This window comes from Leopardus geoffroyi, chromosome E3 (assembly GCF_018350155.1).
Source record: "Leopardus geoffroyi isolate Oge1 chromosome E3, O.geoffroyi_Oge1_pat1.0, whole genome shotgun sequence".
NCBI lineage: Eukaryota > Metazoa > Chordata > Mammalia > Carnivora > Felidae > Leopardus > Leopardus geoffroyi.
The window spans coordinates 14,322,394-14,346,157 of NC_059340.1; the positions used below are offsets into that span (position 1 = coordinate 14,322,394).

The 23,764-nt window shown below is 44.9% G+C and overlaps 1 protein-coding gene and 1 long non-coding RNA gene across 3 annotated transcripts in view; one reads left to right on the plus strand and one right to left on the minus strand.

Annotated features, from left to right (window-relative positions):
- GALNT17 (polypeptide N-acetylgalactosaminyltransferase 17) overlaps positions 1-23,764 on the plus strand; it is a 446,893-nt gene that overhangs the window by 338,629 nt on the left and 84,500 nt on the right. The window lies entirely within an intron of this gene.
- LOC123589430 lies at positions 6,181-8,677 on the minus strand. The gene is made up of 2 exons (XR_006708336.1): positions 7,042-8,677; positions 6,181-6,987 (listed from the first exon to the last, which is right to left on the minus strand). It is a non-coding gene; the product is annotated as an uncharacterized LOC123589430 (long non-coding RNA).

Consider the following 23,764-nt stretch of genomic DNA (forward strand, 5'->3'; position numbering starts at 1 on the left):
CACTGCACAGTATAATGCCTATGGTTAATACTCTGTTGTATACTGGGGAGCTTGGGTGGCTCAGTCAGTTAAGTGTCCGACTTCGGCTCAGGTCATGATCTCGCGCTCTGTGAGTTCGAGCCCCACGTCGGGCTCTGTGCCGACCGCTCAGAACCTGGAGCCTGCTTCAGATTCTGTGTCTCCCTCTCTGTCTCTGCTCCTCTCCCGCTTATATTCCCTCTCTCTCTCTCTCTCCCTCTTCTCTCTCTCAAAAAATAAATATTAAAAAAAATACTGTACTGTATACTTAAGTATTTGCTAAGAGGGTATACCTTGGGGTTTTTAAATTTAATTAGCTTATTTTATTAAGATAGACTTGACCTATGTCACTGTATACATTTAAGTTGTACAGTATGATAGTTTGAATTATATATTTTGTGACACGATTACTGCACTAAATTTAGTTAGCATCCACCATCTCATATAGGTACACTAAAAAGAGAAAGCAAAAAAAAAAAAAAAAGTTCCTCATGTTGAGAGCTCTTAGGATTTACTCCCTGAACTAACAACTTTCATATAAATCCTAGAAGTGTTGACTATAGTCATCGTGCTGGACTTGTTACATCCCTAGTACATACTTATCTTATAATTGGATGCAGCTTTATTTTGATACCTTTTTTAATGTTAGAGAGAGAGAGAGAGAGAGCATGAGCAGGGGAGGTGCAGAGAGAAGGGGAGACACAGAATCTGAAGCAGGCTCCAGGCTCCGAGCTGTCAGCACACATTTCTGATGCGGGGCCTGAACTCACGGACCTTGAGACATGACCTGAGCCAAAGTCGGATGCCCCATGCACTGAGCCACCCAGGCGCCCCCAATACTTATCGTATCATTGGAAGTTTGTACCTTTTGACCACCTTTCCCCCTCACCCCTTCCCCTACCTCTAGTAACCACAAATCTGATCTCTTTTTCTAAGAGTTTGTTTGCTTGTTTGTTTGTTTGTTTTCAGATTTTGCATATAAATGAGATCATGCAGTCTTTGTCTGACTTACGTTATGTAGCATAATGCCCTCAAGGTCCATCCATGTTGACACAAATGGCAGGATTTCCACATTATTTTTTTAATGGCTGAATAATATTCCATATATATATATATCTCAACTTCTTTATTCATTTATCTGGTGATGAATACTTAGGTTGTTTCCACGTCTTGGCTGTTGTAAGTAATGCTGCTGTGACCATGAGGGTTCATGTATCTCTTCAAGTTCGTGTTTTCATTCCATTTGGATACATTCCCCAAAGTGGAATTGCCGGGATCATATGGTCATTCTGTTCTTCATTTCTTTGAACATCCTCCATACTGTTTTCCATAGTGGCTGCACCAATTTACCTTCCTACCAGGAGTGCACAGGGCTTCCCTTTTCACCACATCCTCGCCAACACTTGCTATCTCTTGTCTTTTTGATGATGGCCGTTCTCACAGGCAGGAGGTGAGAGCTCATTGCGGTTTGATTTGCATTTCTCGAATGACGGGTGATGTTGATCATCCTTTCATGCACCTGTTGGCCTTTCGTGTATCTTCTTTGGAAAAATGTCTGTTCGGGCCTTTTGCCATTTATTGATGTATTTTTTTATTATTGAATTGTGGGAGTTCTTTATAAATTTGGATATTAACCCCTTATCATATATGTAGTTTGCAAATACTTCCGTAGGTTGTCTTTTCACTTTGTTGATTGTTTATTTTGCTGTGCAGAAGCTTTTTGGTTTGATGTAGCCCCACTTTATTTTCTATTGTGTCCCTTGTGCTGTAAGCGTCAAATCCAAAATATCATTACCAAGACCCATGTCAGAGAGCTTTTCTTCTGTTTTCTTCTAGAAGTTTCATGGCTCTGAGGCTTACATCTTCAGTTAATTTTTGTGAGTGGTGTAAGCCAGGTGGCTAGTTCCATTTTATGACATGTGAATATCTAACTTTCCCAGCACCATTTATTTAAAGAGACCATCTTTTCTCTTTTGAGTATTCTCGGCTCCCTTGTCAAATATTAGGTCATTATATATGTTGGGGTTTATTTCTGGGCTCTCGATCTTTTCCATGATCTGTCCGTTTTTATGCCAGCATCACACTGTTTTGACTGCTATAGTTTTATAGCATAGCTTGAAGTCAGGAAATGTGATGCTTTCTCTCTGAACTTTTTTCTCAGGATTGTTTGGGCTGTTTGCGGTCTTTGGTTCCATATAAATTTTAGTATGATTTTTTCTACTTCTGCAAAAAATGCCATTGGAATCTTGATAGGGATTGCATTGACTCTATAGATGGCTTTTGGCGGTATGAACAACATTTTTTTTAATGTTTATTAATTTTTGAGAGAGACAGAGAGAGAGAGAGAGAGAGAGAGAACAAGTGGGGGAGGGGCAGAGAGAGAGAGAGAGAGATTGAGAGAGAGAATGCAAAGCAGGCTCCAGGCTCTGAGCTGTCAGCACAGAGCCTGACACGGGGCTCGAACCCACAAACCATGAGATCATGACCTGAACTGAAGCCAGACACTTAACCAACTGAGCCACCCAGGTGCCCCTGGCAGTATGAAGAATTTAACAATATTAATTCTTTCAATCCATGAATGGGGGCTATATCTTCATTTATTCGTGTCTTCATCGATTTCTTTCCTCAGCGTCTTAAAGTTTTCAGAGTGGAGATCTTTCACCACCTTGGTTAAGATTATTCCTAAGTATTTTATTGCTTTTGATGCTATTGCAAATGGGATTGTTTATATTTTTTGGATTTCATTGTTAGTGTATAGAAATTCTACTCATTCTTCCCTGTTAATTCTGTATCCTAGAACTTTACTGAGTTGATTGATTAGATCTAACATTTTTTTTTTTTTGGTGGAGTCTTTAGTTTTTTCTATACATAAAATTGTGTCATCTGCAAACAGAGAAACTTTCGCTACCTCCTTTCCAATTTTGATGCCTTGTATTTCTTTTTCTTGACCGATGGCTTTTGCAGGGACTTTCAGTGGTTGAATGGGAGAGGTGAGACTAAGCACACTTGTCTTGTTTCTGCCCTTAGAAGAAAAGACTTCAACCTTTCACTATGGAGTATGATATTAGCTGTGGGCTTATTATATATAGGCTTTATTATGTTGAGGCACGTTTCTTCTGTAGCTAATGTGTTTAGATTTTTTACCATGAACAGCGTTTGGTCAGATACTTTTTCTGCATCTGTTGATGATCGTATGATTTAAGTGTTCTCTTTTTTTTTTTTTTTACCTTGTGTACTTTATTTTTATCTTTTAAATGTTTATTTACTTTGAGAGAACACAGAGCTCAACACGTGGGGCTCGATCCCATGAACTGTGATTTTGACTTGAGCCGAAATCAGGAGTTGGACACCTAACTGACTGAGCCCACCAGGTACCCCAAGGATTCTTTTATTTTAAGTTTATTTATTTTGAGAGAGAGGGAGCACACCTGTGCCTGAGTTGGGGAGGGGCAGAGAGAGAGGGAGAGAGAGAATCTCAAGCAGACTTCTCACTGTCAGCACAGAGCCTGATGCGGGGCTCGATCCCGTGAACCGTGAGATCATGACCTGAGTCAAAATCCAAGAGTTGGGTGCTCAACCGACTGAGCCACGCAGGTGCCCCTGATTTAAGTGTTCTTATCACAAAATGATAACCATGATACTAACAGTAATAAGAATTAATAATAGTAATTAATTAGTAATAATTAATTAAGAATGTGGCAGGAAATTTTGGAGGTGATATGTTTCTAGCATAGGTTGTGGTGATGGTTCCACAGGTATATACATATCTTCAGACTCATCAAGTTGTATACATTAAATGTGTACAGCTTTTTATATGTCAGTCATACCTCAATTAAGTGACTTAACAGAGAGAAATGATATTTTAGTTAGAGTAGTATGTGCAAAGGTTTGGAATCCTGAGAGGGAAATACTCTTGTAAGTAAGAATTTGGCTTTTCTTTAAGGACCAGTGTGAACATTTTGAAAAAAAAATGTTTTTGAAAAATAAAAAAGATATATATACATACACATACACACACACGTGTGTGTGTGTGTGTGTGTGGTCCCACGTACCCATCACCCAGCTCCTTTGAAGAGATTTAAAGGAAGTGACATCATCCAACTATTTTTTTAAACGTTTATTTATTTTTGAGATAGACAGAGCATGAACGGGGGAGGGTCAGAAAGACAGAGGGAGATACAGAATCTGAAACAGGCTCCAGGCTCTGAGCTGTCAGCACAGAGCCCGACGCGGGGCTTGAACTCACGAACCGCGAGATCATGACCTGAGCTCAGCAAAGCCGGACGCTTAACCGACTGAGCCACCCAACTATTTTTTTTAATAAAGGATCACTACGACTGCCGTGTGGAAAATGGATTGTAAACCTGAGTTAGATTCAGAGGAAGAAAGCCTCAGTGCGGGAGCTTGGACTATGGTTGGTTGGAGCAGTGGGAGAGAAATGGGCAGATTCAGAAAGAAGAGACAGCGTATGAGGAGGGCTGAGTATCTGAAGGAAATGGCGGAAAGTGTGGGGGTGGGGCTGACTCCCACGTTACTAGCTTGAGCAACCAGGAAATGCCCTTGCTACTCTGACATAAGGAACACCACCGGAGGAGGTTTGGGAGAAACAGAAAGGCAGTACGTTCTGTTCGGTTTCTGAAACTCTCGAGTTCATCCAGCAGGTTGTTGGCTCTGTAGGGATCACGCCAAGGAAGAGAGGCCTAGGCCTGAGTGGGTGGGGGGGGGGTGCCTGGGCATCTTTGGTCCAGGGATCACATTCGAAGTCGCTAGAAGGAAGAGGTTGTATAGAGAAAGACAAGAAAGGTTAGGACAGAAGTCCAGAAAAAAAAAAAAAATTCAACATTTAAGGCGTGAAAGGAGCAGCTGGAAAGGAGACTAAGAAGGGGGCACAGAATAGGAGAGAAGCCGGGAGAGTGAGCTCATGGCAGGCGAGAGAAGGCCACCTGTCATCACCCAGAGTTGGTCCTAGGGACAGGAGGCATGGAGAGGAGGTGGGGAGCTGAGCACCACTGGGGAGGTATAACAGCACCTGGTGGGTGGCCGAACCTTAGGAATGAATGAGAGGCGAGCCTGAAGGAGGTTTCCCGGGTTTCCCGGCACCTGGGCGGATTCACGTCGTGAACACTGGCACAGAGGAAGGTCCGCGGGTGGAGACTCGAGGAGTTCCATTTTAAAAACGTTGGGGGGGGGGGCGCCTGGGTGGCGCAGTCGGTTAAGCGTCCGACTTCAGCCAGGTCACGATCTCGTGGTCCGCGAGTTCGAGCCCCGCGTCGGGCTCTGGGCTGATGGCTCAGAGCCTGGAGCCTGTTTCCAATTCTGTGTCTCCCTCTCTCTCTGCCCCTCCCCCGTTCATGCTCTGTCTCTCTCTGTCCCAAAAATAAATAAACGTTGGAAAAAAAAAAAATTAAAAACGTTGGGGGTTTAAAAACGCAGCGGCCTGTGACCCGGTAGTGAGATGTCAAAGGGAACGCGGGAGTAGGATGGGGTCCCAGCCAAGAGTGTGAGTTGGTTGGCGGGAGGTAGATTCCAGCACAAGTGCGGGGTGTTCACTGTGGCCCTCGGGGTCTGTGAGGTGCTTCAGGCGTGGGCTGACCTACAGGAGCCGGGGCAGGGTGACTCCTTTTGTGGTTTGAGCCAGTGGCTTATCGAAGAGTTAGGAAAATAGTGTGTTACTATTGTTGTTTTTATTGAAATGCAATTAACATGCAGTGTCGTATTAATTTCAGGTGTATCGTGTAATGATTCAACAATTTCCATACATTACTCAGGGCTCATCACGATAAGTATATTCTTGGTCCCCTTTCTCTATTTCGCCCATCCCCCTGCCCACCTCCCCTCTGGCAGCCCCCAGTTTGTTCTCTATATTTAAGAGTCTGGTATTCTGTTTGTCTCTTTTTTATTTTTTAAAAATATTTATTTATTTATTCATTCATTCATTCATTTATTTATTTAGAGAGCGAGCACACACACAGATGTGCATGGGCAAGAAGGGGAAGGGGAGAGAGAGAGAGAGAGAGAGAGAGAGAGAGAGAGAGAATCCCAAGCAGCCTCCATGCTGTCAGCACAGAGCCCAGTGAGGGGCTCGAACTCATGTGCCGTGAGATCATGACCTGAGCCGAAACTAAGTTAGTCACTTAGCTGAGCCACCCAGGCGCCCCTGTCTCTTTTTTATTTTGTTTTGTTTCTTAAATTCTGCATGTGCGTGAAATCCCACAGTGTTTGTCTTTCTGTCTCTGACTGACTGAGTTCACTTAGCATTATTCCCTCTTGTCATGGCATAATATTACATATGGCTATAAATGGCCAGAACCTACTAGATGGGAGAAGGTATTTTCAAACGATATATCCAGTAAGAGGTTAATACCCAACATGTATAAAGAACTCCTACAAGTCAACACCAAAAAAGCAAATCATCTGATCAAAAAATGGGCAGAGGACCTGAATAGACATTTTTCCAAAGAAGACATACAGATGGCCAGCAAACACATGGAAAGATTTTTTTAACTGCGTATTTTTGGGAAAAGATTTTAGTTTTTTCAGGATGTTTAGAGCGTTTATATCTCTGCTCCATACTCTAATTTCACCCAAGTACATGAGTTTCCTGGCTCTCCTCCAGTCCCACCATGCTTGTTTCTATGGCACCTCCCAAAAGGAGATGGTGAGGCCCCCACAAACTATCAGAGCAACAGCCAAGGAGCCACCTACCTGTAAAGATTTAAAATCTGCAATGACACCTTGCTCTTATCACTGCTGGGTGATATTCTCACCATGGGGCAGAATTGTGCTTTATAGGGCGTGGAAAGAGCAAGAGAAAGTTAAGTTAAGCAGTTTATGGCATTAGATAGCAGGCTCACTCTGCTATGTCTATTCAAATGTATCACCATCCCCTTAAAGATGAAAAATAAGCTCATATATGTAGAAAGCTGAAAACACACACCCACGTGTACATGCACACACACCTCAAGAGACCTTCCAGACGAGATCGGGCGCGTTCAGGGTGGTATGGCCGTAGACACAAGAGACCTCCCAAAGGACAGCCAGCAATGTGGTGTCGGTTGTAGAAGAAAATGGCCTCCATAGAGTTGCTAAACATTTTTAACGCTAATTTTGTATGTGCTGGGAATCCAACCGTGAGCGGATGAGGGGGTGTTGATTATTTTGTCTCTTGCTATTTTTTTCCCCCTCAGAACAAATTGGAGAATGAAGAACTCAGTCATTACATTTTATGTTAATTTCTTTTATTTTAATTCAAGATTTTATTATGGAAAATTTGAAACATACACAAAAATAGCACAGTCTAATGAATCCAAATGTACTAATCATTTAGTTTCAACAAATATCAACATCTCGCTATGTGTTTTTCAGTTACTGCCCCTCAGCTTTCTGAAAGCAAATCCCCAGACGTCTTGTCATTCAGCTGTAAAAACTTTAGAGTGCATTGCTTAACATAAAAAGAACTTTTTCATCACAGGCTCAACATAAAATTACATTTAGTAAAATTCAATACCCAGGCCATGTTTCTCAAGAATATTTCTCAACATTCTGTTGAGAATGTCTCTGTCCGCCACCCTCCCCCCCCGCCCACACACACACACACACACACACACACACACACTTACAGTTGCTAGAACATTCCCTACCTTTATTATTCTCATATCATTCATTTGTTGAAGACACCACGTCCTTTGTCCAGGAAAGTTTTGCACAATCTGGGTTTGGAAGATTGATTCTTCTTATTGCCTTTAATGTGTTCCTTCTGACCACCATTTTCTCTAAGCTGTGCGGTAGTCCCCCCTTAACTGGGGTTTCGCTTTCTGTGGATTCTGTTATTCATGGTCAACTGTGGTCCGGGAACAGGTGACTCTCCTGACTTGTCGTCATCAGGAGGTCAGTAGTAGCCGAACGCTATGTCACAGTGCCTACATCGGTCAGCTCACTTCATCTCATCACGTAGGCATCTTATCATCTCACATCTTCGCAAGAAAGAAGGGTGAGTGCCATTCGATCAAATATTTTGAGAGAGACCACATTCACATAACTTTTATTACAGTATATTATCATAATTATTAAAGTTATTAGTAGTTCTTCCTGTTAATCTCTCACTGCGCCTAATTTATAAATTAAACTTTATCAAGTTTTTATCACATTTTGTGATGTTGAGTTTCAGCAGTGGCTTTGTGTATCGTCAACCTAATTCATCCATTATAAAAGTTCCTCATCAACCTTTCACCTAAAGGTTTTAGTAGCCAGTAATGATCATTGCCTAGATCCATTATTTCATTAAGGCCTACAAAATGGTGATTTGTAAATTCTGCATTAATTCTGCATTTATTAGCTGTAATTCTATTTAAAAGGAACCTTCCCTCATCAACTATTTGGATACTCAGAAATACAGTTCAAATAGGAAGGGCAGGGTAAATGCTTAATTCATTCCTTTTATTTAAACATTTTGTAGAATAATGAATTGGTGCCATAGCAACCCCCAAAGATGACCAGTGGGGTCTTTTTCCCCCAGTAATATTATGGATATATATAATGTGTCTAAATCCATTACAGTCATTATTGATTTGTTTCCCCATTATATATATGTTTTTGTTGAGGTATTATTTAATACAATAAAATACACAAATTTTTAAAAATATTTATTTATTTTTGAGAGAGAGAGACAGACAGACAGAGTGTGAGAGGGGAGGGGCAGAGAGAGAGGGAGACACAGAATCCGAAGCAGGCTCCAGGCTCCGAGCTGTCAGCACAGAACCCGACACGGGGGCTCGAACCTAAGAACCATGAGATCATGGCCTGAGCCCAAGTTGGAGGCTTAACCAACTGAGCCACCCAAGTGACCCCAAAATACACAGATTTTTAGTCTGCAGTGTGATAGATGTTACAGTTGTATACCTCCCTATAATCACCTCCCAGAACCCGATATCGAACATTCCCATTGCCTGAAAAAGGCCCCCTTTGCCCCTTTCCTATCATTTCCCACCGCTACCCTACGCCGCATCATCCAGGCAACCATTTTCTGATTTCTGCGACTTGTTTGTGTCTTGAGAACTTCACATAAAGGGGATTGTATCTTACATACTTTACTCTTTCAGTGCGAGTAAAGTTTTTAACACTCCTCCTCGCCGTTTTATTTGTCAGCAACTCCTTCATTCTTATTGCCGAGAGGTATCTACTGTGTGAATATATGATAAATTTCTTCATTCATTTCCTTCCTGTTTTCTGAGGAATAGTGGGTTGGTTTCCAATTTGCATCTGTTATGATTATTCATGAGAAAGTCATTTTTGGACAGATGTTCTGGTTTGTCTTGGGGAGATACCTAGGAATTGAATAGCTAGAATATAGGGAAGATGTATATTGAACTTTTTAAGAAACCACCAAACAGGTCTCCAAAGTGTCATTTACCACTCCCACCAGCCCTGTATGAGAGTTTCGGGGGTGTCACATCTGTATCAGTATTTGGTGGTGTCAGTGTTTATTTTAACAAATTTAGTAGGTTTGAAGCCATACCTCAGTGTGTTTTTAATTTACATTTCCTTCATGGCTGATGACACTGAGCAGCTTTTCTTGTGCTTTTGGGTAATTTGTGTATCTTCTTTCAGCCATTTTTAAAACATTGTGTTATTTTATTGTTTACTTGTAGAGGTTCATTATATGTATAGTGGATACTAACTTCGTATATACGTACTCTGAATATTTTTCTCCAATCTGTAGTTTGTCCACTTTCTGCTCTGTTTCTTCTAGAAGCTTTATGGTTCCAGCTTTTACATTTAGGTCTATGAGCCATAAAACCCCTGGAGAAAACCTAAGAGAATATATTGAGGTAGGCAATACTATTTTGGACTGGACACAAAAAGACACTAACAATTTTTTAAGTGATTAGTGAGACTTAATCAAAATATAAAACGTCAGCTAATCAAAGCATACCATTAAAAATGTGTAAGGGGCGCCTGGGTGGCTTGGTCGGTTAAGTGTCCGACTTCGGCTCAGGTCATGATCTCACGGTCCGTGAGTTCGAGCCCCGCATCGGGCTCTGTGCTGGCAGCTCGGAGCCTGGAGCCTGTTTCGGATTCTGTGTCTCCCTCTCTCTCTGCCCCTCCCCTGTTCATGCTCTGTCTCTCTCTGTATCAAAAATAAATAAAAATAAACATTAAAAAAAATTTTTTTTAAATGCGTAAACAAATCCACACACTGGGGAAAATATTCACAGTGTGTGTATCTGAGAAAGGAATTTTACCCAGATTCTATATGACAAATCTTAAAAATCGTGAGGGAAAATTAGCAAGAGATTTGAACACCCACTTTGCAGAACTTTCTCAGTTTTGGTCTCATTTTGTATATTTCTCATCCCTGACCTGGAATCAGCCATTTCTACAAGAAGCCCTATTTCCTTCCAATGGGAAATAGTAAGACTTTGGTATCCAACCTATTAGTCAGGGTGCCCATTGCTGTTGGAGTATCACTGTGTTGCCTTTTCAATGAGCAAAGCTAGACAATATTGAGTTTTATAGACTGAGAAATGTAGATCATGAGTTTGTACTAATATTAAGAATTTTTGTTTATTTATTTATTCTGAGAGACATAGAGATAATGCAAGTTGGGGAGGGGCAGAGGGAGAGAGGGGGACAGAGAGCCCAAAAGGGCTGCCAGCGCAGAGCCTGATGCGGGGCTTGAACTCATGAAACAGCGAGACCATGACCTGAGCCAAAACCAACAGTCATATGTTCAACTGGCTGAGCTATGCAGGTGCCCCTCATGCTCCTATTTCTAATTCAAGTTTATGATTACAGGGTTTTTGCGTCTTTGCTTTTATACTTCTCTTTTACTGAAAGACTTGGTTCCTGTTCATGTAATTTCTTATTTGCATGGTTCTACAACTGTATAAATAATGGTTTCAAAATAAGAATGCCAGCTAGCTAGTTAACTGAGTGAAACTTGATACTTCTTTGTGGTTTGTTTTCACATTCTTGATAAAGGATGTCAGCACTGTAAGGCAATGGGCAGTAAAGTTCACTTGCTTTTCTCTTTTAGCCTTGACAAATCAGTTGGTTGGAGTCATTTGACCTAAAGTTTTGGCTTGAAAATTTTGTTTACAGCAACTTTAGGCTCAGAGTCAAATTGACAGAGAGGTACAGAGATTTTCCATATACCCACTGCCCCCGCACATACATAGCCTCTCCCATTTCAATATCCCTCACCAGAGTGGCACGTCCGTTACCCTTGACGAACCTACATTGATACATCGTTATTGCCCAAAATCTGCTGTTTATATCATCATTTTCTCTTGGTGTACGTTTTGTGGGTTTGGACAAATGTATAATGACGTGTATCCATCATTTAGCATCATACAGAGTATTTTCGCTGCCCTAAAAATCTTCCGTGCTCTGCCTCTTTATTCCCTTGTCCCCCGGTCCCTCGCAACCACTGATCTTTTTACTCTGTACATAGTTTTGCCTTTTTCAGAATGTCATATAGTTGGAATTGTACATATAGTACATGCAGTTGGAATCGTAGAGTCGGAATTTATTTTCAGAGCTGAATAGAAGTCCATTGTCTGGATGTACCACAGTTTACTTGTTCAAGAAAGACATCTTGGTCGTTTCCAAGCTTTGACGGTTAAGAATAAAAGCGCTCTAAACACCCCTGCGAAATTTTGGCAGTCCTGCGTCTAGTCACGGCAGCGTGCACCAAACACAGTGTTCGGGCTGATTTCTCTCCAGCACCCTCTCGGGCTTTCTGGTTCTGGTGCCCGGCAACGCTTACTGCCAGAGGAGCTGCGAGTCGGGACAGCCACTTCACGTGGATTCATTTTGTTAGTACATCTGCCCCAGCCCACCTTCCTTGTGGCTGAGCTTATGGATCCAATGAGAAGGGAGGTCTGTCACTGTCATCATCATTATTATTATTGCTAGAGCGTTGGGAAAAAAATTCAAGAACTGCCAGGCATAAAAAGCACACTGAGCCCCTCCCCCCCAAAGCATCTTCTTGATTGTCAAAGCTAAATTAAATCCTCACATACGAGAACTATGTCAGAGAGGAGAAATAGCCCATTCCGGGGTTAAAACAGGGCCCCCGGAGCTCTAAAAAGGGGGAACAGAGCATGACTGTCATCAGTGAGTGGAGGGAGGGAACAGAATGGACACCAGGGAGAAAAGCCCACAGGCCTTCTCCGTATCCTTCATCGCGTGGTGCGTGTTTGCACCATAGCTAATCTGTATTCATGGTGCCTGAGAAGATAAGCAAGGGGGTAGTAGATGAGAATGGGTTTCCACGAATGTCATTGCATTTTCATAGGAGAGGGAAGCACCTAAAAATCATCCCTGCCGTCGATTGGCGTAACACTGGGCCAGACACTGTGCTAGGCACTTTATAAACATCAGGTTAGTCAGTCTTCATGACAGATCTGGGAAGTAGCCATTATCGATTCCGTTCTGCAGATGATCCGAGGATGGGCAGAAGCCAACTAATTGGTCTGAGATCTCACAGCTCATAGAGGAATCAGAACTCTACCCCAATCTATCCGACTTTAGAGCTCTTTGTGGCTTTGCTCACCTGTTGCTTGGTGTGTTTATTCATCCAGAGCCTCATCCATCCACCCTCTGGGTAGCCGTGAAAGCTGCAGATTATACCCCGATGTCATCATATAGTAGCTGCTCAGAATGCTGTCCGTATACAGTGCGGATCAGAGAGTCATTCCGTTCGTAGTCGATACGATGTCCATAATTCCTATGTAGACACACAAATAGACCCCATGCCCATACATCTATTTCATGTGATACACTATCTCATATATAGAGAAGTGTAGTTATGTAATAAACAAAAATGTGTTTGAAACAGCATGAAATTGGATTTCCTCATCCATAAATTGTGTTATATTTATGTCTAAGTTATAGTTCGAGAAACAGAACCGCGATGTTGATATTTTTATAAATGGTGTCTAATGTATTTCTATTAAGGGGAGATATATTTGCTGTGCTGAAATGTATTATCATAATAGCCAAACCATTTACTCTACCACTGGAAAATGGTGTGGTATTCTGCCGAAGATTCCACTTGCCTGCTCCCAGGCTGCCAGATCTATTGTAAATTATTGTAGGCGTCTGTGAGTTATTTTATAGGAAGCATCCATCTATTTTTACAACTCCGAAAAGTCTGTCACTCTCATTCATCTCCCTGGGAATAAAGCAATAATTTGATTCTCTATAAATGTGAACCTGAATTTACACCATCCTCTCCAGTTGGGACGTCAGTCATGTGGGTGATTTATAGCTCTGTGTCTCCGGGGCAGGGAACTGGAAAGTGGCATCCTGGCCCGGGGTGTTTGTTGCCACTTTCCATTATTTCCGCAGAAAGGGGGGTGGGAATCAACCTGTCCGCATTCGACGTAGGATGTCACTGATTTGTTCCCTGTACCATGTGGGCTCGTTAAATGCCATGGCTCAAGGGCCAGTCCTAGGGTCCTGAGCCACTCCATTCAGCTCTGGGTCCCCTAGTTGGGCGAGATGTCTGTAAATATACCCAGGGCACCGTGATGTGCTTCGGCCTTGAGAGAGCACCACTGCAAATGCTTACATTTCAAGGCTTCAGCAGGAAAGTGGTCGAATAGTTGGGGGCTTTTTAGGGATTTGCTGCCCTGTGGATGGCCTGTTAGGCAGACCCACATTATCCATCTACAAGAGCTTGTCTAGGAAATGTCCCATGTTTCATCCCTTTTTCCCTTGATAGGATGCCAAGCGGGGGCATCCTTTTGTCAGTTGCCTGGGACCAAGGCTGTTTGGGCCTGAAAATCTGGCTGCTTCCAGGACCAGGAAAGTAGGCACTGGGAAGAGAGCCTGAATACTCACTAAAATGTTGAGGTAGGGGATGTGAGCAGGAATCAGGGCTGGAGTTTGTAGCCAGAGAACTGGAGTTCCAGAAAGACCAGAGAGAGAAATGATGGATGGGGCAAGCGATGCACAGAGAAATCCTGGAGGACTGCCGGAGGCAGGTGAGATCTGGTGCCCTGGGAGGGCTTTCCCGTGCATTCTGCAGTATGGTGCTTGGGTGGGCTGGCTGCACTTAAAAGGTCCTCAGGATAAGGCAACTCATCCCTGAGCTGTTGTCCCCACTGAGGAATCCAGATTCAGGCATGAAAGCCTCTCTGACCTCTCTTGATCATATTCTGACTCTGGAAGGTTTGTGCTGGGGGCTCTCCCTAATCGAAACCATTTTTCCTAGAAGGTCGTTTATCCTAAGCGTTACACGCCAGTCTGGCTCAGCAAGAAAACTTTGCATATGCAAATGGCCTGTATTATTGCGGAAGCTCTTATTTAAATGACTTCGTTTGGGGAAAAGAAGCCTAAGTGGAAATAGGGTGGATGGATTTGCCAATTGGGACCCTCAACTTTGCAGCCACTGCCTGTCCCTTTGCCCGTGTGTGGGCACTTCTAGCTGACAGCCACATGTAGCCACTGTCTGCTTCACAGAGTATGAAATGGCTTCCCATTGGACTATTTTGTAATTAATTCTCTCTCCTTTTGAAAATCTAAATGGGAAATATATTGTGCATTTGACAACTCCATAAATTTTAAAATACTCAAGCTTAGAAATGCAACTCCGTGCTTCCTCTATGCGACAGGAATAGAAAGAATTAAAACCTCGCATACTTTTCAAAATTTGCATTTAGACTCTTCTAAACCTTTTTGAGGTGCATTCCAACTCCATTCCCCCCCGCCCCCCACAAGGACACCCAGGTAGGAAATGATAAAGGTCCATCCAGTTGATGTAAAAGAGGTAAGAGGAGTGTGCACATTCAGGGAAGAGCTATCATCTTCTCTTTTTTCCCCCAAAGTTGTCCTTTTTTTTTTTCTCACCCAGAAAATCAGCCAGTTCTTCGGGCTTGGAATGGATGTGATAAATTCGGAGCTCTTTTTTGGGGGAAGTTATCAAGGGAGAGTCATCCTAGAGGCATGCCGCGGGTCTGGAACAAATTAGGGTGGCTGCCAGCGTTAGAGGGCACAGGGGCAGCTTTGAAGCTTGCTCTGAGGGGTGGGGATGTGCTCTGAAGATGCTCAGCCTACTTAAAGAGACCCAGCAGCCATGACAAACTCTAGGAAAGCTGTTGAGATGGGAAGAGATCTGCACCCGGGGGGAAAGTGGGACACACAATTTCTTGAGAACCAGAAGGCAGAAGAGGTAGATGGGTTGGAGGGAATTGGTTGATGTTCAAGTTCTAAGTGTATGACCAACAGCCCCAAAATAAATGGCTTAAAATAACAACAGTCATTTTATTATCTCTTCTGGGTATCCAGAAGAGTATCCAGCGACACACAGGGTATGAATTGTGCCCCCCCCCCCCGCAAAAGATATGTTGAAGTCATAACTCCCAGTACCTACGAAATGACCTCATTCGGAAGAGAACTATGAGTCAACGTATTTCTTTTGTTTTCAGCCACCAGTTTGAGGTCTTTGTTACAGCAATCCAAGGAAACTAATTAGAGTGGGGATAGTTTGTCTCTGTTCCGGGATGGTTGGGGCATCTGCTGGAAGGATTTAAAGGATGAGAGTTGGAATCATCTGGAATGTTCACTAACATGTCTGGCAGCTGATATTGGTTGTCACCTAAAACCTGAGCTTGGCTGTCATGTAGAACACCTCCACGTGGCTTCTCCGGGTGGTCTCTTGGATGGGCTCCTCTGGGCCATTTGACATCGTGGTGCTGGGTTCCAAGAGCATCTTTAAAGAGCCAGGTGGAAGTTGTATCACCTTTTATGACCTTGCCACCGAAATCACGTAGTGTCATTTCTATCGTAGTTTCCATTCGGGGAAGCCCTGGGCTCAAGAAGAGAAGACCCCGCTTCTTGATGGGCAGGATGTCCAGGTCACGTTCCAAAAGTGCGTGTGGAATGGGATAGACAGGTATAGCATTTGTGGAAAATACAGCCTGTACATTAGAGAAGGTTCTACCCCACAGCCTGCGTGGATTAGACAGCCCCATCGAAGGGCAGAGGCAGGGACCGTCTCTCCTTCTTCCCTTGGCTTTTTGATTCTGCCATCTCCTTTATGGCATGTCTGTGCTGCCACGTTCGGTCCTTGCAACCATGGTCTGGTCCCCCACCAGAGAAGGAACTAAATTCTGTCCAGTAAACATGTTCGGGGTCCTGTGTGCAAGAAAGCGAGCTAAATTTTGTGGCAAGCCCTGTGTCTGCAGAGAAGAAGGTTGCCGGCCCAGAGGAGTCCTAGTGATGGGCCACGACAGACGTGCCCCTAAGGCCAGATGTGATTTACTGCTGTACATCACGTGGAAGCAGAATGTGGGGGAACAAGGAGACCGAAAGGGGTCCCCATTGTCAGCCCCCCCACCCCCGACACCCGTTGCTGCATGATCACCTCGCATGACAAGGTGGAGCCTGTGGGTCTCCTACACTCAGCTGTATTAGCGCCCTGGGCTCATTTCTTACTCTGAGGGAGATGTAGTTTTCTAATTCAGAAGGCAGAAACAGTCCACGTTCTAGAAGAGGTGGGTCTCTCTGCCAGATATTGGTTGACGCCCTCAGCAACGGCAAAGTGGGTCCTTGACGTCCTGCAGTTGACCACTGGCTTTTCTCAGTCAGCAGGGATATGGATAACACGGAACGTATCTGTTGATCTCACACATGTGAAGATACACCAGCTGTGTTTATCGTTTGTCTGCAGTGGGTGGGAGGGGTTTTTTGTTTCCAGGGTGACTTTTGGGTTTGTTTGGAGCCTTTCTTCTTCTTTTTTAATTTAGTAGATGTAAGGCAGAAAGTCCTAGGAGATACCTCTGCAGAAGCGAGGTGCCTCAACCCACTTTCTAGAAATGTTTTCGCACGCAGTGAGAGGTGAACAGAATCCTATGGAAATGCCTATAGTTCAGCCAGTCAACAAATACTTAGTAAGCGTCTCCTGTGTGCTGGCCTGGGGTATGGGGAGGTCTCCCACGTTGTAGAGTTGATGGTCTGGTTGGGGGATCAGGCGTTAAGTAAGGAGGCATGCGCAAATAGCTGGTAATGCATTGGGGTAAATTATGTGAAGGAAGAGAATTGAGCAGGATAAGAAAGGACGGGGGGTAAGGTGGTGTGCTGGGGACATTTGTGGGTGGGGAGGTCCTCTCTCAGGAGTGGTATTGTAAAAGACCTGAAGGGGCAAGGGAACAGCAGGGAGCATCCAAGAGTGATCCGGACAAAGAGCAGGATGGATAACATCTCCAGAGACAAATGGAATCGTTGGGTTCCAGCCCCTGGGGAAAACCTGCATGGCTGAGCAGACGGATCACGTTGACAGAGACGAGTTTGGAAAGGCAGGAAGGGGCCAGGTCTTACACGGTCTCCTAGGCCACCTGGCTCACTGGGGACTTTGTCTAGAGTTAATGAGAAGTCCCTGAAGGAAGAATCACATGGTCTGTAACAGACTTGAGTAGAGACGGGGTTAAGAGGAGGCAGGCTGGTCTGATCACATCGGGAAAGCCCTGACCAAATGTGTATAGGGGTTTTGTTTTCTTATATTTAACGGGTCAAGGCCACGCTGTGGCGGTCGGACCCTTGAGTCTCTGGGGGACAAGGGCTTGGGCAGGAGTGGCCAGAATTTGGGGCTCCGTGGCCAGTGGAAATTTAAACCCGTGATATTTCTTCTGCCTGATCGAGCTCCTAGGGTCATCCATTAGAGCAGAATTTCTCGCGTAGACACTAGTGACGATTTGGGCTGAGCCATTCCTTGTTGTGGGGGGAGGGGGCGTCCTGGTGTTGTACGATGTGTGGCAGCATTCCCAGCCTTTGCCCACCAGATGCCCATGGTGCCCACCACCACTGCCACGTTGTGATGACCAAAAACATCTTCAGGTATCGCCGAGTGTCCCTGGTGGGGAGGGGCGGGGATCAGAGCTGGCCCTCGGTGGAGAAGCACTGATTTAGACCATGCCTTCTCAACGGGGTAAAATGCTCCCCGGGTGATAAAAGCGGAGGTTCTTGAGGAGTGAAAATCGTCGACATGACAGTGGTTTACAGCCCTCCAAAGGGCCACCGTACGTGAACAGATATATAGTGTACCCGTGGTATTAAAATTGCATGGGAGAGGAAGGCAATTGAAAACAAAACATGTCTAAGAAGGCTTCTTGGGAGGGCAGTAATAAAAAACAAAATTGAGAAACACTGCTCTCGACCAAGGGAGAACGGTTTTTTTTTCCAGGAAGCCGGAAACCTGGCCGAAATGGGGAGCCAGAGGGCCCGGCAGGAAGGGCCAAGTAATCACTAACAGCAAAGGCTAACAGTAATCACTGATCACGTGCCACGCATGGGGCCGAGTGGTTTGAGCGTGCACGGCAGCACCCTGACGTAGCTGAGAAACTGAGGCACACTCAGATTCACAATAAACAGCGTCCAGAGACCCTGCCCTCTACCGCAGTGGGCCAGGGCCAACCCGGGGGTGGAGGACCATGACCTCGAAAGCCCATCAGAGGGGTTTTCAGGAACGTGGGGGGACCAGAGAGTCCCTGGGGGCTGGGAAGGGAGCAGAGGGAGGCAAGGTAGCAGGGAAGGAGTGGGCAGAAAATGGAAAATTGAGAGGTTAGACCAGGAGGGAGGGAGGGAGCCAAGAGTCCAAGAGGCATGCTAGCGAAGCAGCCTCAGAGTTCAGTGAAATCCTTAATACAACCTTCTCCGGGTTCTTCTGCCTTCTGTCTCTCTCCGCCTCAGTGGCTGCATTGTGGGTTTGGAGTGGGCGGGGCCGGGCCGCTGAATTCTTTCCAGCCGACCCATGCAAGGCTGGCCTTGGCCGCTTCTTTTCCCACCCGCCAAGTAAATCACTATGGCTCCTGACTTCCCTCTGGGGCCTGTCTCAACTGAGCTCGCTCTTGTCCTAAGCTCGTGATCTTTAGGAAAGGAATTTTGCGAGCATCCCTGATTTAAAAAAAAAAAAAAAAAATGCATAGAGTATTTTCCTCCCAAGCTGTATATCTACACAGAGAAATAACACTATTTCATGCTCGCTCTCTCTCTCTCTCTCTCTCTCTCTCTCTCTCTTTGGCAAATATTGCTGTCTTCTCCGAGTTGGAATTTTAGCTCTTTTATCCTCACTCTATGCTGAGAAAGGGTTTTAGGTTCCAGTTTGAAGGTCCCATTGCCGGGGAGGCAGCTCCAAGCCCCCAGGACGTACCTCAAAACAGACTGACCCTCCTTTGCTCGTCGAAGGTGGTAGAAGCTGCCTCTTGGGTGTTTCAACTTTGAAAAGTTACGGTAACGGAGAGTAATTGGAGCATTTCAAATTAGGAATGGAATTATGATAATTGACTCTACGTGTCGTTCTCTCCAAAATAGTTCTTGCACGCAGATTACAGCCCGCTCCTGCCTCTTTCTCTGCAGCTGTTAAGGGTCCAGAGCAGCTGCGGGCACGTTGGAGGGGAGGTGTCCCCAGGTCACTGGCGGGCTCCCGGATCCACCGTCGAGTTCTGTCGGGAGGGACCTCAAGGTTGCTGTGATGGGAGCATGAACCGGGTCAGGTGGCAGCCAGCCTGTGCCTGAATCCCTCTGACGACGAGGTGGCTTGCCACCTAGCACCCGTCCTACTGCTGAACCACTCGGACCCCCTGGAAGTCGTGTTTTTAGCAGCCTGCATCGTAGAGCGCTGACCAGGCCCTATCGCTAAGTTCTTGCGACCTTACTTCATTCCTAGAACTGCCCGGCGAGCTGTTATCGCGATCACCATTGCAGAGAAGGGGAAGTCACAGAGCTGGCAAATGCAGGAGCCGGGTCTTGGCCACGGGAAGCCTGACCCCAAGGCCTAATGAACCACTGTGCAATATCGCCTTATGGTCTATGGCACTGTCGTGTCAGCAGGACGTCTGCCTGTGGCTCTCATGCAGCGGTACTGATGCTGCCCGTTGCCACTCTGGCAGACGAGTTCAATTCCCCTTCTGCGCAAAATTCCTCAGGCTGATTCAACCCAAAGGCGTGCTTCCCCTCCTTCCCCTTTCCGCCCCCTTTAGTCTTTACTGCCGGAGGAAGAGAGTATGTAGGTAAACACACCCAGTTCCTCCCTGGTTCCTTGAATCTCACGCTTCAAGATCCTACTGGCCGGGATCTTCTCCTCTTGTGTTGCCCAGAGAAGAAGCTGACTCTTCATATGTGGCGAAGAGCGGGACCGGGGTGGGGACAAAGAGCACAGCCTGTTCCCCGTTCTCGAAGTTATGCTTAAAACCCAAGATCACATCCCGCCGTGGATGGAGTGGATAAACCCGCTTGTTTTCTCAACAGGCAAAGGGATGCTTGGGAGAATTCCCTTCCGAATGAATCACGGAAGCTACACTGGCAAGACATGAATCAGGGATACCTAGGAAGCTCTCCCCAATCTTCACGCCCAGACTTGACTCCTGCTTTGGCACTGTATAGGTAAACTTCAGGACGACCGCCCGTGTGCCAACATTCTTATTCATTCCCTTACCCATTTATTTCTTCACTCTTGACAGAGCGGAAGAGGTTCTACTAAGGTTTCGAGCAGAGCACTGAGTTTGGGGGATATACACATGAAGAAGGCATAGGTCCTGTTTTCAAGGAAGAAAAAGAAGACGCCCGTAGTTACAACAGGGCCCGATGAGCACGAGAATACAGCTGTGCCGGGAATCATTGGGATTACGGGAGAGACTTCCAAGGCTGGAGGATCTGGAGGCGCTTCTGAGGACGCCTTGAAAGTCACACATGAGTAACGGTGTTCCAGGAGAAGGAAAGGACACGTGCCGAGGAAGGTGAAATCCCTTCCGCCTAAGGGAAACATTCCAAGACCAAGGGAGGCCCGTTGGTATAAATCACATTGGAAGCGTTTCCCAATTTAAATGTTTATGGGCTGCAACTAATGGTACACAGTCCTTCACACGTCACTCACCCCATTCCAAACCTGTCACCATTTGTGGCCCGTGCGCTCAGGTGGCCAGCGCTTAGTATGAAGAGAGTAAAGGAGGCTCCACAGTTCTCAGCAATATTATCTTTTCGTGAAATTGTCCTTTCTCTCATCTCCTTCCCCCATGGGGATGTCCTCTTTTCATTGATCTTTTATAGCCTCTGATCTCATCTCATGGCGGTCGTGATACATGTCTATTTTCGTACGGTTTCTGAAGGAAGTCTTGTGGTGTCCTGGTGGTCTGCTTATGGAGTCTCATCTCTCAGTTGGCCTGACACCCACCCTCATGATCCCCTGTCCTGCCTTTATGTACATGGTCGTAAGATTGGTGAATATTTCTTAGGAGATCCTTGGCTCGGCTGAGTTTACTTCAATTAGCTTTAGCCATTGTAACCCTCATTCACACACACACACACACGCGCGCACGCATGCACACACAGATCCCATCTTGATTTATAATCTTAGATCACAGGTCTCTACGATAGGGTGAAATAGACTGATACACTCAAGAAACCACAAGCAGTGTCGATGGAGAGTATGGTGAACTTGAAATAGGTGGGGGGAGGGCAAAGCAACAAAATTACTTGGTGGTCAGAAATAAATGGCCCATACCCACAGGGTCTGCTCCTCAACTTGGATGTCTTATTAAAATACAAGCTGATGTCACCAAGACTGTGATAGGATGACAAGCTTATGAAAAATGCTTCCGGTACCGGGGTGCCTGGCTGGTTCAGTCGATTAAGTGTCTGACTCTTGATCTCAGCTCAGGTCTTGATCTCAGGGTGGTGAGTGCAAGCCCCGCGTTAGGGTCTGCACTGGGCATGAAACTTACTTAAAAAAAATGCTTCCAGTACTGCCCGAGGAATAAAAGGGTGTTATCATCAATTCATGAACTCAAGAAGGTATGTGAACACACACACACACACACACACACACACACACACACAAAACCAAAACAAAACAAAAACAAAAAATAAAAAACATCGAAAGCCCTGGAAATATTTTGTAACACAAAAGAATAAACTCATTAGAGCATAAAGTTGCACCGGAATAATTTCTTACTTGAGACCAATGGAAAAGTTAGAAATCAATTATTACACGTTCTCAACAAGGTAGAGGGGGGATTTATATCTGTTAATCATAGACAGGGTGGTACACCATAAGAAAATGGAATTAAGACTCTAAGAGACCATGAACTATTTTTGGGGGGTGCACTAAAAAAATTTTAAAGGGCCCTGAAGAAGATAAATAGATAAACAAGAAAGATTTCCGAAGGATTGTGGGAAAAGACAACTGACATAGAGGTGTAATCGACGAAGAATAGGAGTGCCCAAAGAAAAAGAGAAAGAAACCTCTCCAAGGAAAAGAGGGCGAGAAGAATCTCCTCCCATCTGTTCAATTTCACCCTTCCTCTAGTGCTTTCTCGACAGAGCCAACCAAGTGCAAACAAAAGCCCTTCAGTCCTTGTTGATGGTCAACACGCTGGGAGCCACACCGATCCTTCCCAAAGAACTGTGTTAGTCAGGGCAGGATAAGCTCTGCGGTGGTAACAACTTCACCCTGAATCTTGAGTTGCTTTAATACCTAAAAATTTTGTCTCATAAAAAGTCCAGAAAGAGCTTTGACACTCTCCACGAAAGTCGCCTTCAAGGGATCATTTAGGAACCCAGTCTGCTTCCAACCAGGACACCCACAGTACCGCGTCTCCGGGAAAATCCTGTAGTCATGTAGGCATGATTATGGCAAGTGCCTCTTTGGCTCCCTGAAATGTGCATGTGAGTGCATTAAGTTACGTGGTCATCTTATCGTTGCACCATCTGGAACTGGCTTCCAGGTCACTGCAGCAGAGAAGAGAGAAACTGGAGACATTTGTGCCGATTGTGTTCCTAAATGCTTTGGCCCAGGTGCGATGCCTGCTGTTTGCACCTACCGCTCATTGGAATCACAGTGATTTATTCATCTCACTGTAGGGAGGCCAGGACCCGAAGGCGGGCACACGGAGAGTCAACAAGCGGGAAATGTCGCTGTCACAATAACCTTTGTCAAATCCGACATTAAAGGGAAAGAGCTACACAGATACAGCATCAAAATAATGAAGTCTCCAAGAACAGTCCCATAATTTGAGCCCATCCGCTATAACCACAGAAGGGACCCAAACTCTGCCTGGTGTTTTTACACTACCTGCCTGGGTCCACACCAAACACCATCTCATTTTTTGACCCAACTGTGTATATATAGTTCTTGGACATCCTTTATTCTTCCTGATCAAAGCCACCTATCTAACTCCTCGCCTCCAGGGCCTTCATTACCATTCCATATCTGTGGCTGACATTGGTTCGCCTGTTCTGAATTTTCTGCCTGGGCTCGCCTAAGGATATTATGGATGCGGAGTGAGTGAGCATTTGAGGAGTGGTCAGGTACCAGCAGGCCTGAAGCAGGAGGAGTGGCGACACAGATGTCCCTTTGTGAGTAGCCAGAGCCTTCAGGAAGAAATTATATAGCTGATAGGAAAGGTATAATTAGTTAGACTTAATCATATTTAACAAACACTTACTCATCAATTACATGATGAATGAGCAAATGAACACACATAATTATAAAGGTAAATATTTTTAGAACTTGAGTACCTCCGAGAAGGAGAATGGAACTTCTTTTCAAATGCCCGTGAATCCGTCACAAAAAAATTGATCGTATCCTAGCCTGCAAAATTGTCATAGATCTTAAAAAGCACAAATGTTTCAGATCTGGCTCTCTGATCACAATATCATCAAACCAGAAATTGGTAACATGGGATTAAATGAAAAGAGCACGGGAGGAAAGAAGTGTTGGCCTTCTCTGGGCACCTGGGTGGCTCAG